Source organism: Sorex fumeus, unplaced genomic scaffold (assembly GCF_029834395.1).
Source record: "Sorex fumeus unplaced genomic scaffold, SorFum_2.1 ptg000067l, whole genome shotgun sequence".
In the NCBI taxonomy this organism is placed as follows: domain Eukaryota; kingdom Metazoa; phylum Chordata; class Mammalia; order Eulipotyphla; family Soricidae; genus Sorex; species Sorex fumeus.
This window is the reverse complement of record NW_026606124.1, coordinates 1,585,928-1,603,007: the sequence shown is the minus strand read 5'-3', so window position 1 is coordinate 1,603,007 and position 17,080 is coordinate 1,585,928. Positions and strand designations below refer to the sequence as shown.

Below are 17,080 nucleotides of genomic sequence, written 5' to 3'. Positions count from 1 at the left end.
GATCATGGTTCCATCTCTGGCACTGCATTCCAGGCCAGGAACGTGGCTTAGTAGAAGCATACACGCCTCATCTGCGTCAGATTTGGGGCTTAATCCCCAGCAATAAAACGAAGGAAAAAGATACTCCAGAAGGGGAAGTAACTATGAACACTATGATTCTTCACAGTCAAACAGAAGCCAGTTCCATGACAGAGAAACACTGATCAAGATAGCACAGTGACAGAGAGATAGTACAGCGGTTAGGGAGCTTGCCCTGCATGTGGCCAACACAGCTTCAATCCCCAGCACTGCATGGTCTTCTGAGTTCTGCAGGAAAAACTCCCAAACATAAAACTGGGTGTGAATCAATCCCCTCCATCCAAAGTAACCCATCAAATTAAAAGCAAGACAGTGAAGAATAATTTCTGGCATATTCAATTAGCAAAAGTTCGCTGGTAAACTGTGGTATAAACAATAATTCATATATTGCTGTTAGCATAAAAATAACCATAACATTTTAGGGAAATAGAATCAGAAAATGCTGATTTTTAAAACCAGTAACTCCACTTATGTGACTGTTCTAGGAAAACAACTCAAATAAGGAAAATCACTTAGCTTTAATATTGCCTGGCATGTAAAGGATACTCAAATATTCCTTCAGTTGATTACTTTTATTTGTATTAACTTTTCCAAATCACTGTTCTTGGTTCTTCCCATTAAGAACCATCTATTTGCATTTTATGGGGATAATTTTAAAATTAGATTCTACTGTCTTTCCCCAGTCTTGTTTCTCCGAACTTCTCCAGTAACCTTTATTTATATCCTGATAGTTGAATCATTTACCTCAATGGCTGCTTCAGAAGACAGTGGGAACCTTCAGCTGGATCCTCACTTGGATGAATGTGGCCCTAGTCCTGTGCCTGTGCTCTACTGGCCTAAGGAAAAATTATCATCTCCTTTAGCTTTCTTATCCATTGCTTCGAGTCCCATTTCAAATACAAATCCTTCAAATTTAAATATTCCCTCTCCCCACTTTTAGATATAATGTACATATCACAATATTCATCTCTCCAGTATAAAATGCAACGGTTGATTATTGACAGAAACTGTGTTTTAATATTAAGGTTATGTAACCATCACTAACTCTAAAACATTTTTTTTTGTTAGTGAAACACCATGAGGTACAGTTGTAGATTTACAATTTTTTGTGCTTGGGTTTCGATTATACAATGATCAAACACCCATCCCTCCACCAGTGCCCATTTTCCACCACCACGGATAATATCCCTCCCATCCTCCCCTGCCTCTGTGGCAGGGCGATCCCTTTTGTTCCCTCTCTCCTTTCGGGTTAACTCTAAAACATTTTCATTCGCCACCCCTCCTTCCCCCAAAATTCCATACCTATTAACAATCACTCCCCAGTTCTACTCCAAGTTCCTGGCAATCATTAATATGCTTTCATCCCTCATTGATTTGCTTATCCTAGACTTTTTTTTTTTTAAGTGAAACCACACAGTACTTTCATGACTGGCTTCTCCCCTTTGATAAAATTCTTCAGTGTTTTTCAATGCTATAGACTATCTCACTGCTTCATTCCTTTTGACTGTTGAATATTTCACTGTACATAATTACCACACCATATCTGATGGGGTTCAGACAATAGGCAACAAATTATAGAGAAAAATATATAAATATATGTCTCTCAGAGAGCAGAAAGCTACCGAGTATCCTGCCTGCACGGGCACAGCCTGGCAAGCTCCCTGTGGCGTATTCAATATGCCAAAAACGGTAACAACAACAGGTCTCATTATCCTGACCCTGAAAGAGCCTCCAATCGTTGGGAAAAGACGAGTAAGAAGAGGCTGCTAAAATCTCAGGGCTGGGAGGAACAGAGACGTTACTGGCACCCGCTTGAGTAATTCGACGATCAATGGAATGACAGTGACACAGTGGCGGGTATACCACACTTTATTCAGTGATAAAATGATGAAAATTGGTTTATTATTTGCTTATTTGGGATGAAGGGTTTGGGCTACATTCAGCTGTGCTTAGGTCTTAGTCCTGGCTCTGTACTCCAGTGCCAGGGACTAAACTTGGGCTGGCCACATGAAAGACAAGTGCCTGACCCATGGTATCATCTATGGCTTTGCTGTGAGCATTTGTTTGAAAGTTTTTAAGTGGATGCACTTATTTCTCTTGTATGAAAATTGAAATGGAACTGCAAGTAATTTGATCCAAAACCATTCTGTCCTGTGAACTCAAACAGCCTCTTTCATAGGACAAACAACTGACCTCCCCATCCCACACACACATACTCAAATACCTACAGCTTTTAGAAACTACTAGTTACAGTTTAACTTTATAGTTAAAGCACGCTGGAAGCAGGTCCTTACGGTGCTAATCATTATAGTATGTATTTAATATACGCTCACTGGAGGCTGGAGACATAAGAGTTGCTCGCCTTGCATGGACCAACCTAGGTTCAGTTGTCAGTATCTCCATGTTCCCCAGAGAACCACTGGGAGTAACACTTAAGCATGGACGGGTGAGGGTCAACTCCTGCATCCCCCAATCAATAAAATAAAATATGCTCATCAACATAGTGAGTTCCTAAAAGCCTCATATGATTTATTGACTTTAATTAGGCAGGTATTTGAGTGTCTATTATACACAGGCCATTTGTTTAAAGTTAGGTTACAGATAGTGGAGGAAAGTTGTTATCAGTTCTTCAGTGCTGTAAGTGTCAATTCAACTCCATAAATGCTTACTGAATACTTAACAATGTGAATGGCATTGTGCCAGGTATGAGAGCAATCACAGATAAGACAGGACCTGCAGCCTTTCATGGCAGTACATAAAAAAAACTGTACACAACAAAAACCAGTAAGAAAAACAAGTATCAACAGCAGCAGCAGCAACATCGGATATTAAGTGATAGAAGAATAGTAAAACTGCTTTGGAGGACTGATAGGCAGGGTACACATGGACGGGAGAGTGGAGAGAAAACAGATTTCAGAAAATACTTCTTGAAGTGACTGCAGTGGAGTACTTGGAAAAGGCCTGAAAGAAGATGGCATTATGACAGAAAGGAATTCCTAGGAAAAGAGAAAATGTCTGAGGCAGAAGCTAGCATGAACAAAAGGAAAGAGTGGATATAATTTAGAATTTTTTACTTCCTTCAGAGACCAATACAGTCACAGATATGTAACTGAGAAGGGGAGAAGGCTCTTAAATGTTAATCTTAGAACAATGGCTTAAAGCTTAGAAGAGTAGTTTAAGTCTTCCGTGACAATCCAACTTACGCAGCGGTTTTTGGTTTGTGGGTCACTCCAATGGTGCAGGGGCGAGGTTATTCCTGGCTCCGTGTTCAAGAACCATGCCGTGTGGTGGTGGGAATCAAATTCAGGACCTCACACATGCAGTCCAAGTACTCCGTTAATGACCCCTATCCCTGGTGTCTCCTTTGCCTTTTCTTGAAACTTTTTATTGATTCTTTTCTCGTGAAAAGTGAACAAACTGATAGGGGAAGGCAGAATCGTGATAATCCTGGTACTGTATCCCTGTACTATTTGGTCTGTGCAAGGCTAAACAGAAACACAGCAGTGCAGCACTGCCAGGCTTCACGCCGGAGTTGGGCCACAGGTGTAGAACGGTTGAAATCACTGGCCTACCATTCTGTAGACCAGTGGGCAGGAAAGCTGCTGGTCTAGAGGTGTAGAAACATAGCAGAATGCTGTGTTGGGGGTCACACGCTGAAGAGAGGTTAAGGTGTATGCCTTTACGCAGATTCACCTGGTTTAACCCCCACAATATGGTGTACAGAGCATTGCTGTGTGTAGACCTGGATGCCCCAGAGTACTGCTCGGGTGACTCAGGTGATCCCTGGCACCAGCCCTCCCTCATTCCCACCTCTCCCCATATACACCAGTCAAAAAAGAGAGCTGCTAGGCAAATTCCAATAGCCAGAATAACAGAAGCGAGGCTGGGGGGAAAATAGCATTAATTCAGATCTTAACACTAGGCATTATGTTGATGTTGATTGACATATTATATATAAATTTATATTCTTATATATATAAAACCCCTAATATTTTGGGGGGGAATCATAACCTGAAAGTGTTTGGGGCTTACCCCTGGCTCTATGCTCATGAATTACTCCTGCCATTTCTTAAGGGACCATATGTGATGCAGGGGATCAAACTCAATCGGCTATATGCAAGGCAAGCATATTACCTGCTGTACTAACTCACTGGCCACATACTGTTACTGTCACTGTCCTCCAATTTGCTGGAGCAGGCCCAGTAACATCTCCATCGTGAGACTTGTTACTGTGTTTGGCATATTAAATACGTCATGGGTAGCTTGCCAGGCTTTGCCATGTGGGCGAGATACTCTGGGTAGCTTGCCAGGCTCTCCGAGAGGGGCAGAGGAATTGAACCTGGCTCGGCTGGGCTGGCTGCGCGCAAGGCAAACACCCTACTGTTGTGCTATCGCTCCCGCCCCTAGCCACATACACTATTCTTGATCTACTGAAACAAAACAAAAAAACCCCCATTAGATTGATCAAGGTAGATTAGGTAAATTAGGTAAATACCTTAAAATTGACAGACAGATTAGGTAAATAGCTTAAAATTGCCAAGACAAGATAGTAAGCTCAGCTAGTAAAATGTAGACACAAATTCTGAACCTAGATTGTCTGACCCCATATTTTCTCCAGAATGTGTGTGTGTGTGTGTGTGAGTTTTGGGGTCACAATCAGCAGTGCTCAGGGGCTACTCCCAGCTGTTTGCTGAGAACCAAGAGGTACTAGGGATCAAACCTGGGCCTCTTGCACGCAAAGCTTATGCTTAATCTGTTGACACCCTAGGGTCCATGTTTATTTGGTTTTTCATCAAAGAGGATAAAGTGGTAGAATCACAAAGATGTGCTAATGAAAGACCAATATAAAATAAAAGTTTGATGGTCTGAAGAAAAATTAGGCTAAACTATTTTTAAAAACTGGATTTAGAATGGCTCAATAACAAGAGAGATCAAGTACAGATCAGGTTCCTTCTTTTTTTTTTTATCTTTTTGGGTCACACCCGGTGATGCACAGTGATTACTCCTGGCTCATGCACTCAGGAATTACTCCTGGCGGTGCTCGGGGGACCATATGGGATGCTGGGAATTGAACCTGGGTCGGCCGCATGCAAGGCAAACACCCTACCCGCTGTGCTGTCGCTCCAGCCCCACACGGTTCCTTCTTAACCGAATCTCAACAATGTCTACATTATAGAACTGATTTGGAATACCAAGAAAAAGTTTTGGTTTGGAAATTAGGGTTAAATTCCCAAGATAATATGGATATTTGTCTGTATTTACCAATGTTCTCAAAATCCCTAATTATATAAATTATATAATTTAAGTTTATTGCAGAATGCAATGAACTTTTGTTGAAATAATGAAAGATCTGTAAGAAGTACTTTCATTTGAATATTTCTGAAATCCATAAAATAATGGGGTAGGGGTTGGAGAGATAGTACTCCGCCAGGAGTAATTCCTGAGTGCAGCGCTAGGAGTAACCCCTGGGTGTGATCCAAAAAATAAAAAATTAAAAAAAAAGTGCTGGAAGCTACTTCCAGTACATAGCTCAGTGGTTGATCCCAGCAGTGCTCAGTGCTCAAGTGCTCAGAGGACCATGTGGTGTCTGGCATTGAGCCTGTGCCTTCTTAGTGCAAAGCATGTGCTCCTGTCCTTAAATGATCTCTTTGCCCCTACAGTGAACTCTTTAAGTCATTAACTCAAAGAAATAACATAGTACTACAGAAGTAACATAGAAAAGTCAAAATTTGGAAAGTATAGACTTTTCTATGTTACTTCTGTTGTACTATGTTACTTCTTTGAGTTAATGACTTAAAGAGTTCACTCTAGTACAGCAGCTGGTAGGGTACTTGCTTTGAACGCAGCAGACCTGAGTTCAATCCCTGGCACTACATATGGTCCCCTGAGCACCACCAGGAGTGATCCTTGAGCACAGAGTCAGGAGTATGTCCTGAGTCCTGCTGGGTGTGGCCCCCAAACAAAGCAAAAACATAAAATTGACAATAGAGAAAGTGTTAGGATATTCTTTTTAATACTAAACATATCGCAAAAAAAAGTCTTTACTTTGCAAATTTTGATAGTATGTATTCAATCGAAACACCACATAGAGAACTGCAGTAAAGAGTAAAAGGAGAGAAAGCTTTTGGAAGGCAAGCTAGCCTTTCTGCAGAAACACTTTTAAGAATAAAAGCCAGTTCTATGGACGTTTCTTCTATTTTTCATAAGCATTTCTAATATTTCTTCTTTGATAAAACCAATGAATAGCTGCCACTTATCACAAAACATCTTCCTGCAGATATGTGCTTTATACGTTGCTTTCTTCTGAACAGACAGTTCCTCAAGTGGCTCAAGTATTCTCAGCTACAGCAATTTTTCTTATTTCTATTATTATGTATTTCGCCCATAAAATAGCATTAAGACCAATTCAATAAATTCCTTTGCTTTCCAAAGACAGTTTCCAAGCGAGAGTGCAACTATATCTCAACCAATATTTTAGCTATATTTTCTCTATTTCATTGTTCCACAACCTTTTCTTCAATAATTCTTTTTTCCTTTCTCTTTAGGCTGCATCCAGCAGTGGTCTAGGAATATTTCTGCCTTTGCACTCAGGGATCACGTCTGGCAGGCTCGGTGGACCTGATGGGGTGATAGGGATTAAAGTGGAGCTGACTGTGTGCGAGGCAAGTACCTTACCTGCTGTTCTATCACTCTACGCCACTTTAATAATCTTAAACCGTAATTTGTCAGAGTAATTATATAATACTTTCCCTCTACTTTCCACTAATACAGAAGATGGTGACTAGCTCTGTAATCAACTAAGGCTTGCATGAGGTAGTCAATGTATTCCCAGCCTTCTCTCAGTAACCCAGATGTCATTATTATCCTTAATATTTTTTCTTCTCAACTAATGCTGAAATGTTGTAGCTTTCAAAAGATAAGTACCAACTAATTGATTTTAGGCATATATATATATGTATATATATATATATATATATTGAGCTGGAGCAACAGCACAGCGGGTAAGGCGTTTGCATTGCGTGCGGCTGACATGGAGATCCAGGTTCGATTCTTCTGCCCCTCTCGGAGAGATTGGTAAGATACTGAGAGTGTCTCGCCCTCACGGCAAAGCCTGGCAAGCTCCCTGTGACGTATTCAATATGCCAAAAACAGTAACAACAAGCCTCACAATTTGTTGTGAGACGTTACTGGTGCCTGCTAGAACAATTCGATGAACAATGGGAGGACAGTCCTACAGTCCTACATAGATACAGATATATACATACATATATATTTCTACAATGCTGGGGAGCAAACCCAGGGACTCACATATGCAAGGTAAGTGCTCTACCACTGAGCAACATCCCCAGCCCAAATATACATATTTTATGTCCACAGAAAGTTAAAAGTATAAAACATATATTTATATACTTCTCCCTTACTGTAACAGTTATTTTATATCATTATTTTGTAGTGCTAGGGATTGAACCTAGAACCTAGGGCCTTATCCATGCAATGTAACATTTATTTTAAAATACATTTTAAAATAAATTATAAAGTCAAAAAGCATTTTTTTTTGGTGGGGGGGGCTAAGAGTGGCTTTCAGGAAGTGCACAGGGGGTCCAGGGGCCACTCCTGGCAATACCAAAATGCCCAATGCTAGGATCTAGCAATGAGAGTCTGATGGGGCCTAACGGTGTTGGACCCTCCGGAGTTACACAAGGTGATGTTCTCTGTGTGTGTGTGTGGGGCGGGGGTGGGCAGGGAGGGTGGGGGGGGGGTGCTATCCATTGGAGGGTGGAGAATCAGGATAGAACTCCAGCATGCCAGGCATGACCCTGAGCCTGAGCTATCTGACTGGCCCTCAAATAGCTCTCATTATTTTTTTTAAGAACTAGGATGAAAATTATTGCAAACTAAGAAGATAAGCAAGCCGAGGCTAGATCTGGTAACAACCCCAAAGGACAAAATTAATAGAATTCATTTCATTCTTGAGAAGCCTGGGGATGAGGCTCAGGGTTAAGAGTGTCAGCCTTGCATGGGTGAAGTTACCGATTCAACCCATCTTAGAGGGCAATCTCTAGTACTGTTGCTGTGATCCCGGCACCACAAAAATGTGACCTCTGGGGCACTGCAACTAGGATATCACCATCAAGTGAGCATGGGAACTGCTGAACCAAATGTGCAACATTCGCAAGCACAGCAACCAATGTGTGGCACCTCCCATCGACCACCACTCGCTCCACCTCCCCCACCCCCCAGGAAGAGCAAAAGGGAAAAATACATTCTTGAAAAACACTTCAGTTCACTCAACAGCTATCCCAGAACTACTGGAAGAGCTGTGATTGCGTAAGTTCCACACAGACGGATTCCTTCACTACAAATCCACACAACATAGTGGTACTTGAATGCAGAAGCCCAAGAACTAAAATCGGTGAACATTAATTACCTGTTTACATACGGTTTCGCAAAATACGGTTGCCCCCCAAAGAGATCATGGGGGGGGGGACAATTCTTTCTCAACTCAGTTTTGGCCCTTTGTGAGCCAATTCACCCTTGCTCTCACTACTTAAAATGCCAGCCCAATCTCCTGTTTCTTGCATTTAGGCTTTAAGACCACGAGGGACAGATCTTGGCTCAATGGATGTCGAACTTAAACGACAAAGCGGGGAAGGGAAGATTATCAAATGAAAACCTGTAAGTCACAGACGGAAGAATTTTTAGGCTGAGGAAGTTTCTGGAATGGGGCAAAACCTGCAGCCTAAGAACTGAAGCGAACAATGGCCTAAGTCAACACCAAACGTATGAGTGCTCTGACTCTGGTCAGGCAACAAGTCCCCTACGACTGCACGTCAAACACGAGGCCTGCAATAAACCAGCCGTCCCCGTAGAAGAGTAGCTCCAGCTTCCAGTGGCGTGTTAGGGCAGAGACCACTCCGGCTCACTGAGCCCACGCTGACCTGGATTAGGGGCTCGGGGCAGGCAATTCATGAGTCACACAAGAACCCCTGTCTTCTGGTGGCAACCGTGGAGCACTTTAACAAGGGCTTTGCATTCATTATGAAAATCTTGCTGGGATTTTGCATTTACACGTGGGGCCATCAAGGGCACAAGCTGGTGGAATAACCCAACTTTTCACGGCACACGATTCCGCCGCTCCGGGGTGCCGTCTGCGCAAACGGTCCCAAGTGTCACCCTCTCAGAACTTCGCCCACACAGGAAGTGGGCCGGACACCCCCAAACCACCACCCTACCCTCACCGGAAGTGAGGGCTGTTCCCCCCCCCAGGATGGCCCTCCTCCCCACCCCCAGCCGGAAGTGAGTCGTCCCCCTTGAGCCGGCCTTGTGAGCCCAGACAAACCAACATCGACAACGGCAAAGGAGGGATCGTCTCGGGGGGCGCAGAGCGTCTCCGCCGTGGCCACCCCCACGAGAGCTCGCCCTGCTTACTGACCTGCTGACGACAGGGGCAGGCAGGGGCCTGGGGCCTAAAGAAAGTCCCTCGCACAAAGGACAATCCCCCGAGCCCCTCTCAATCGCCTTCACGCTTCTGACTCCGGCGTCTCACCGCTCGACAAAAATTCCTCCGCAGCGATTCATTTTCATGTTCTTCCCCCCCCTTTTATTTGGCCGCTAAACCAAGTTCCCACGGGCAACCTCGCTTGTTGAAGAGACTGTAAAAACCGCTCCGGCGGGGAGAAAAATGAGATATTTTTGCGATACCTTGCGAAAAATGAAGGGATTACTTTGTTCAAAGGCGGCGAAGGATTACGTGGTTACGCAAGGTGAGACTCATTTCCGCAGAGGCTTCTGGGAGATGTAGTTTTTTTTAAAAGAAATTGCCCAGGCCTACGAAACGTATTGGAACTTAAAAAAAGTTGGTCATTGCTATAGACTGGAGTCCTCGGGGAAAATCATCTGTTTTCGACGGGAGCGCGCTGTACGGGGAGGCCCCAGCCGACCCCTCGGACCCTTTCCCTCCGGAACCGGACCGGGCCCAAACTTGCCAGCACGCCGGCCCAAGGTAACCGTGGCCCCGCCCCTCTCGGCCCCGCCCCCTCTCGGCCCCGCCCCTCTCGGCCCCGCCCCCCGCGGCCAATCAGGCGCCGTCGAGGTCTCAGCCTCCGGAGGGAGGCGCGCGAGGGGCGGGGCCTCCGGCGGCTCCTCCCGCGGGGCGGCCCGGAGACGCGCGGGCGGCGGCGGGCCCGGTGCCGGCGGCGCGCGCGCGTGCTCGCTCCTCCGGGCGCGCGCGGCGCTGAGAGGAGGCGGGCGGGCCGGTGGGCTGGGCGGGCGGCGGGCGGCCGGGCGCGCGCCGCGGACTCGGCGGCGGCGAGTAGTTAGTTGTCCGGCCGGTGTCAGTCGCTCGGCGGCGGCGGCCGCGGTCACCGGGAAGCGGACGGGACGGCCGGCGATGGTGGTCCCCGCGGCGGCGTGTGCGCCCCCCAGGTAACGGGGGCGGGCGCGCCCGCGTCCCCGGCGTCCCCCTCTCTGCCCGCCGGGCTGCCGGCCGCGGGGTCGCCCGCGGGCGGAGGACGCTGACCCCGGGAGCCGGGCGGGGCGGCGGCGCGGGCTGCGGGTGGCCCCGGCGCGGCGGCTCGGACGGCGGCTGCCGAGGGGCCGGAGCGACCCCCACGGCCCCCGCCCCGCGCCCGCGGGCGTCTCGCGCCCCCCGCGCTGCCCCCGCGCCCGCGGCGCCGGCGGCCCGGGCGCCCCCCAGAGGAGGGAAAGTTGGGACCCGGCTGCGGGGGAAAGTGGCGTGTGGGGGAGCCCGGCGGGCGCCGACGGGCTGCGCCGAGGGGAGCGCTGAGGGGAGCGCTGAGGCGGCGCTGAGGGGAGCGCTGAGGCGGCGCTGAGGGGAGCGCTGAGGGGAGCGCTGCAGCCTGGCCCCGCCGCGCCCCGGAGCGTGCCGAGCTGCTCCGTGCGTGCGTTTCCTCTCTCTTTCTCTTCTCTTATTTTTTGGGGGGCCGGGTCGGGGTGGTGGTGGTGGGGGGGGCGGTGGTCTTTGGATTTGAGCAGCCCGTCAGTTTGTTGCTCCTCTGCCCTCGGGTGGTCTGGCCCGGCTCTTGCAACTTTTCTGAGGAGGACTGGACGTCTGCAGCCTCGGGTTGCCCCCTCGGCGGCGCGCGCGCCCCGGCGCCCGGGGGCAGTTTTAGGTCCTCTGACTGCCGAGGGGTGTGCGGGAAGAGGAGCCCTCCGCCGCCCACCTTTAAACGCACTTTCTTCAGGCCCAGTGCGAGTGTGCGTGCTTGTGTGCATGTGTGTGTGTGCGTGTGTGTATGTGTGTGTGTGTGAGTGTGTGTGTTCAAAGATCCAAGTTTAGGAATCTGAGCGCTGTGGAATGGAGTTCCTGGGAGGCTGACGTGAAGGGGATAATGAGGAGTTAAAGGAAAACTATGATTTCATCTTCATTGGCTTCGCTCTTCGAGAGCCTAATCCATCCCCCCCTTCCCCCCCCCCCCCCGTTAAATGTGGTGAAGGTTATACGGTGAATTAGATACATAAAAAGGCTATTTTTAGGCTATCGGGGGATGTCTGTTAACATGCTTTTTACCTGAGTTGGAATTGCCTTGAGAATGGGGGCGGGGGTGGGGTATTTATTGATTTTTGTTCAGCCACGTCGTCCCCCACTCTCCCCTCCCCCCCTTCTTAATGGGATGGAGTAGTAATGTGTGTCATCCAAGAACCCAGATGATGGCTCTGCATTGTGGAAGTGAAAAGTGAATTATCCACAGGGGTGAAACTTTCCTTGAGCAATCTTGGGTACTTGCTTCTTGATGGCTTCTCTTGTCATCTCAGCGCATTTCTAGGTAGCGCAATTCACTTACTACCTTAATTACCTTCTGAAGTGCCTGGCACTTCTCTTTGGTGACTCGTTTAGTAAATTGCAATGGTGGATAAGGTACTTTTTTTTTTTTGTTTCAAAAGATGGGATTTACAGTGTTGGCTCAGAGATTAACAGTTAACAATAGGAGCAGAATTCATACCATTGCTGGTGAGTTTTGACTATGACCAACTCACAAACTATGTGAAAAAACAAACATCTTTCCATAGCTGTCAGAGGGGAAAGGGGAAATATTTTATCATGTCTTTATTTTGCAGACTCTTAACATTACTGTATTATGTGGGGGAAATGTCAGATTGCTTTCCTGGTCTTTTTGATGTGTGGTCCGCTTCATTCCCTGCCCCCCTTTAGGGGCTTGCATCTATGTTGGGCTGGATTCCAGGATGGGAAGAAAAGTGCTTTGGTGAAAAGATAAGATTGCTTTGAACTATTTTGATACTATGACTATTCATTTTACCTAGTGATAGTGCAGAGAAACTACCTTGATAGTGGTTGTACCCTATTAACATTCTGTGACAATTTATTTTTAAGTGTCTACCCCAAGGCCCATGAAGAAACAATGCCAACTTCCTAACTATTCCCGACAATCACATTAAAAAATGTGTTCTTGGAATGCATTTTATTTGTACTTATATAAACATTTATCTTTGTACATTTATGGTAATGTAAATATTTAAGTCTGAAAGCTTAAAAACTTTTATTGGCTTATTTGCATACTTGTTTTTCAACATCTAGCACTGCCAACCATATTTGCCAAATAAGCACCAGCCATAAATTCATGCTTTGGCACATTTCACATAATAACTCTTCTAAATTGCTCCATGGTGAAGCATCATGAGATTAGCATTTGTTTCATGAGAGAGATTTGTTGTTGTTTTTAACTGTAATGATGCACTGTTTAAAAGGAACAGGTGCTGGGATCTCACTGTTTGTGTTGAAACCTGCCAGATCATATTCTTTTTGTTGGATGGATTATTTAAATAGTTTAAGAACCAAACTGTGGCCCCTGGCATGCCAAATGTCAGTTCAAGGCTCATATCATTGTGGCAGATCCCACTAAGACAGGTGTATATGATGAGTTTTATTTTCCTTTTGCTTTTCTCTTTATTGTAATTTCTGCTTCCTATAATCACCCTAGTATTCCTTTTATTAAAAGTTTTTTTTGTTTGTTTTTGATTTTTGGTACCACACTCTCCTATGTTCAGAGCTCTGACTCTGTACTCAAGGGTTCAATCCTTGTGTGGGGTTTATATGTAGTGCTGGGGGTAGAACACAAGCCAGCTGCCTACATGGCAAGCATCTTTCCTCTTGTACTATCTCTCTGACTCCACCCCAGTCCTTTTAATACTAGAGCTCCTGGGAAAGTCTAGACTCCTTCACTGCTGGTTTGTTTTCCTTGGAGAACTAGAAATTCTAGTAACTTTCAGGCCCAAAATAGTTCACATTTGTTTGACAGATATTTTGAGTGCCTTTTAAGTGGTAGGCAGAGTGGTAAGCCCTGAGTATATGTAGATTGATATCTCTTTCTGCAGGGAGAGTACAGTTTAGGAGAAGATAACTGATGATCACTAATAAGAATGTGGTGTGATATGTGCCAGAGGTATAAGCAGATTCCTATGGGTGGAAGCACAGAGGAGTATGGGTGGTAGTTAAGTAAGATTTGAGTTTGGGGAAGGTTCTGAAATGCACCTTAGTGGTTTACCTGAGCTAATCTTAAAAAATACGCAGGATTAACTAGGTTCACAATGAAAACATTTTCATAAATACACACAAACCACAGATCTTAAGTCACAGTTATTTATTTTCTAATAACCAAATTAAGAGTAAAAGAGATTATAAGATAAAGATAAAGAGATTAGTTTTAATAATATTTTAAACTTAACTGGATATATCCCAAATGCCATTTAAACAGGTTGGAGCCATAGCACAGCGGTAGGGCATTTGCCTTGCGTGCAAGCCGGCCCAGCCGAGCCGGGTTCAATTTCTCCACCCCTCAGAGAGCCTGGCAAGCTACTGAGAGTATCTCGCCTGCACGGCAAAGCCTGGCAAGCTCCCCGTGAGGTATCCAATATGCCAAACACAGTAAAAACAAGTCTCATGATGGAGACGTTATTGGGCCCACTCGAGCAAATCGATGAACAACGTGAGCACTGTGCTACCGTGCATTTAAACAGGTAATCAGTGTTAAAAATTATTATTGAGACATTTGATCTTCCCTTTTTCATGCAGAACCTTCCATATCTAGAATGTGATTTCTACTTACAACACATCTCAACTTCGATGGTCAAACTCAAATTTTTATTGGCTTGGCCAGTGAGACAGTGCTTGCCTTGTATGTGACTAATTTCAGTTTCAGTCCCTATCACCACATATGGCCCCCCCAGCACAGGCAAGGTATAACTCCTATGCACCACTCTGGAGTCTAAACAAAAACAAAGAAAAACAGGCTGAAGAGATAATACGGTGGGTAAGTGCTTGTCTGGCAGGTAGATGATCTGGGTTCAATCTCTGGTACCCCATATGGTCCTCCCAGCTCCTCTAAGAGTGATTATTGAGCCCAGAGTGGGAGTGAGCCCTGAGTGATGCCAGGTGCAACAGAAAACTCAAAAAATAAAAACAAAGCAACAATAATCAAGTGATAAGAAGTCAAAGCTCTGAATAAATAATTCACAAACTAAGCTAAGTAGCATTAACTTTATCCTAAGGCTGCAGAGTTTTAGCAAGTAAACAAACAAACAAACAAGTAAGTGCATGAGAGAATCAGATTTGTGTTTCATACCTACCATGTTGGCAGTGAAATGAATGCTAGTTTAAAGAAGGGCAAAACTGAAAGCAAAATAGGAAGCTGTTCTTAGTGAGACAGGCGATATAAGGGGAGGTGGGTATATGAGAGATTTGGGAATTATGGTAAAAAGGACATGCTGAAGACATAGAGAGATAATACAGGGGTTAAGGCCCTTGCCTTTCAGACAGTCGGTTCAGTTTCTGGCACTGCTTATGGTTCCCCAAGCACAGATAGTGAACCCAGAGCATCTCAGGGTGTGGTCTCAAAACCAAAAAATTAATAAATAAAATGAAAAGGAGAGGATAAAAATAATCAGACATTGACAATGAGCAAAATGCAAGATTAAGGCTGAATCCCATGTTTCTGTTGTGTGCTACTGACTAGAGAGAGACCTGGGAACGGAAAAGAATTCAAACCTTTTGTGCCAGGCAGACCAAAAGAAAGAAAGAAAAAGAAAAGAAAGGGGGACAGATTTGTCAGGGAAACTGAGGGAGCAAACCAAGGGAGCAGAATAATTTGTAGGAGTAGGTGTGGTCAAGACCATATTACCCCAGGAAAAGAGCTAATAAAATAAGAATTAAATAATCTCTTAAATTGGGTAATTTAAGATGCCATTTGTAACTCTATGTAGAGCACATAGTTACATTGTAATGCTTTGAGGTGGTTAAAGGTGAATGACAAATTGTAGCTGATTATGAGGGATACAGTGTTGATTTTTGTTTGGGTTCTATTCCTAGATAACCTAAGTTTGCTCCTAGCAGTGCTCCAGACACCTTGCAGTACCAAGGATTAACCAGACTCTGCATTGAAAGCATGTCCAGCTTGTCTGTCTAGCTACCTCTGACCCCAAGAATTTTAAACAAAGGACTGAAGGAAAACATACAGGTGGAAGAAAATGTCAGGGGGTTGTTGATATTAAGTTCTCGACCACCACCCCTTTTTAAAATTGTGGGTCCTGGCCATGGTTATGTAGGATTGGAAAGAACCAGTGGAGAAGAAGATTATAGTGGGAGAAGAGTGGGAGAGAGAGGTAAACATAAAGTCACAAGATTTTCATGGGATACGATCCAAAGCATAGAAAAAAAATGGCCTTCGGAAGGACCTGGTTCTGGGAGTGTGTGTGTGTGGGGGGGGGGGGGGGGCGGGGGACGGAGGTAAGGCATCTGAGGCAATGTAAATACAGTCAACACAATAAATTATAAATTATAGAGCAAGAAAGAGAATGAGTTGACATGTTTTCTGTCAATATTTGAGAACCTGCTAAGTGTTGAGGCCAATGTGGTGAAAAGGGGGTTCTTAAAATTACTATTATCAGAGGCAGACTGGTACTTAGACCTGAGTAGGGAATGAAGGATCATTAGACAGCATTGAGGATTATATTATTGAGGTTATAGACCTTGGATTTATAGAGATACCAATTTGTATAATTTGATTTTTCTCTGGCAGTGATTAGTTTGGGTATTTATACTATATTAGAAGAAGTAATACTAATGAGAAGAAATATAAGATAGTCACTGTTAATCTTCCTTTTTTGTAACATGAACAGCTCAGGTTTAAATCCTGATGGTTTATTCCAGAGCCCGGTTTGCTCTCCACTGTTTTGTAGATGCCTGCTTGGTAGAGATATCTGAAGGACAGTTGATGAGGGAATTAGTGATTGTGATTGAAATGACCTGTAGTTTCCAGGCTGGATCCTGAGCAGGAGGACTGGAAAGGTGATTCAGTTGGAAGAAAATGAAGGGCAGGTAGGACTGGAGATTAGTGTGAAGCTGAAGAAAGAACTAAGTGAGAAGGGAGCAATAATATTGATTCTTATTTATGGAGTACCACTGTATACTGGAAATTTTCATTTCTCTTTTACTAATCCTAACATTAATTCTGCAATGTGTTATTAACCTTTTGTTCTTCATTTTTCCCATTTCTTTAGGGTGATGAAATTGAGGATTAGAGAGATTAAATTAACATGCCCAGGTTTAAATTAGCAATAGCAAATGATTCAAATCAGGATTTAAAGGCCATTCGTTCTTCTCTGAACCATATTCTTATCTAAGGAGATAAGAGAGAAAATGTACTAATGATGAAAAGCAAAAGGATACCAAATATTTAATTTGGGATATTATAGGTCTAAAATCTATTTAATAAATAATTGTTGAGAATTTAGTACGTGCTTGACCTTTCTCTAGGTGCAGAGTTTAAAGTAGTGAACCAGAGACAAAAAATATTTCCTTCACGAATCTTATATTCTAGAGACACGAAGAGAAATAAGTTATTATTATAGTATATTAGATAGTTAAGTGCTACAAAGAATGATACAGACAAAGAATGCTAAGGGGTGTATTTACTTTTATTTAATATTTTTTCTCTTTTTTTAAAAAAATTGAATCACCTTGAGATAC

The 17,080-nt window shown here is 44.5% G+C and overlaps 2 protein-coding genes across 4 annotated transcripts in view; one reads left to right on the top strand and one right to left on the bottom strand.

Moving 5' to 3' along the window:
- The window catches only part of HMG20A (high mobility group 20A), an 87,774-nt gene extending 77,942 nt beyond the window's left edge, over window positions 1-9,832 (bottom strand). The window contains exon 1 of one of the 2 annotated variants that reach the window (XM_056128774.1): window positions 9,512-9,832. The gene's annotated coding sequence lies outside the window, so the exon portion shown is untranslated. The remainder of the gene's footprint in view (window positions 1-9,511) is intronic. The other variant, XM_056128773.1, reaches the window with a different exon arrangement.
- A 528-nt stretch (window positions 9,833-10,360) lies between these two features.
- PEAK1 (pseudopodium enriched atypical kinase 1) overlaps window positions 10,361-17,080 on the top strand; it is a 268,078-nt gene continuing 261,358 nt past the window's right edge. For both annotated transcript variants that reach the window (XM_056128746.1, XM_056128745.1), the window contains exon 1: window positions 10,361-10,503. The gene's annotated coding sequence lies outside the window, so the exon portion shown is untranslated. The remainder of the gene's footprint in view (window positions 10,504-17,080) is intronic.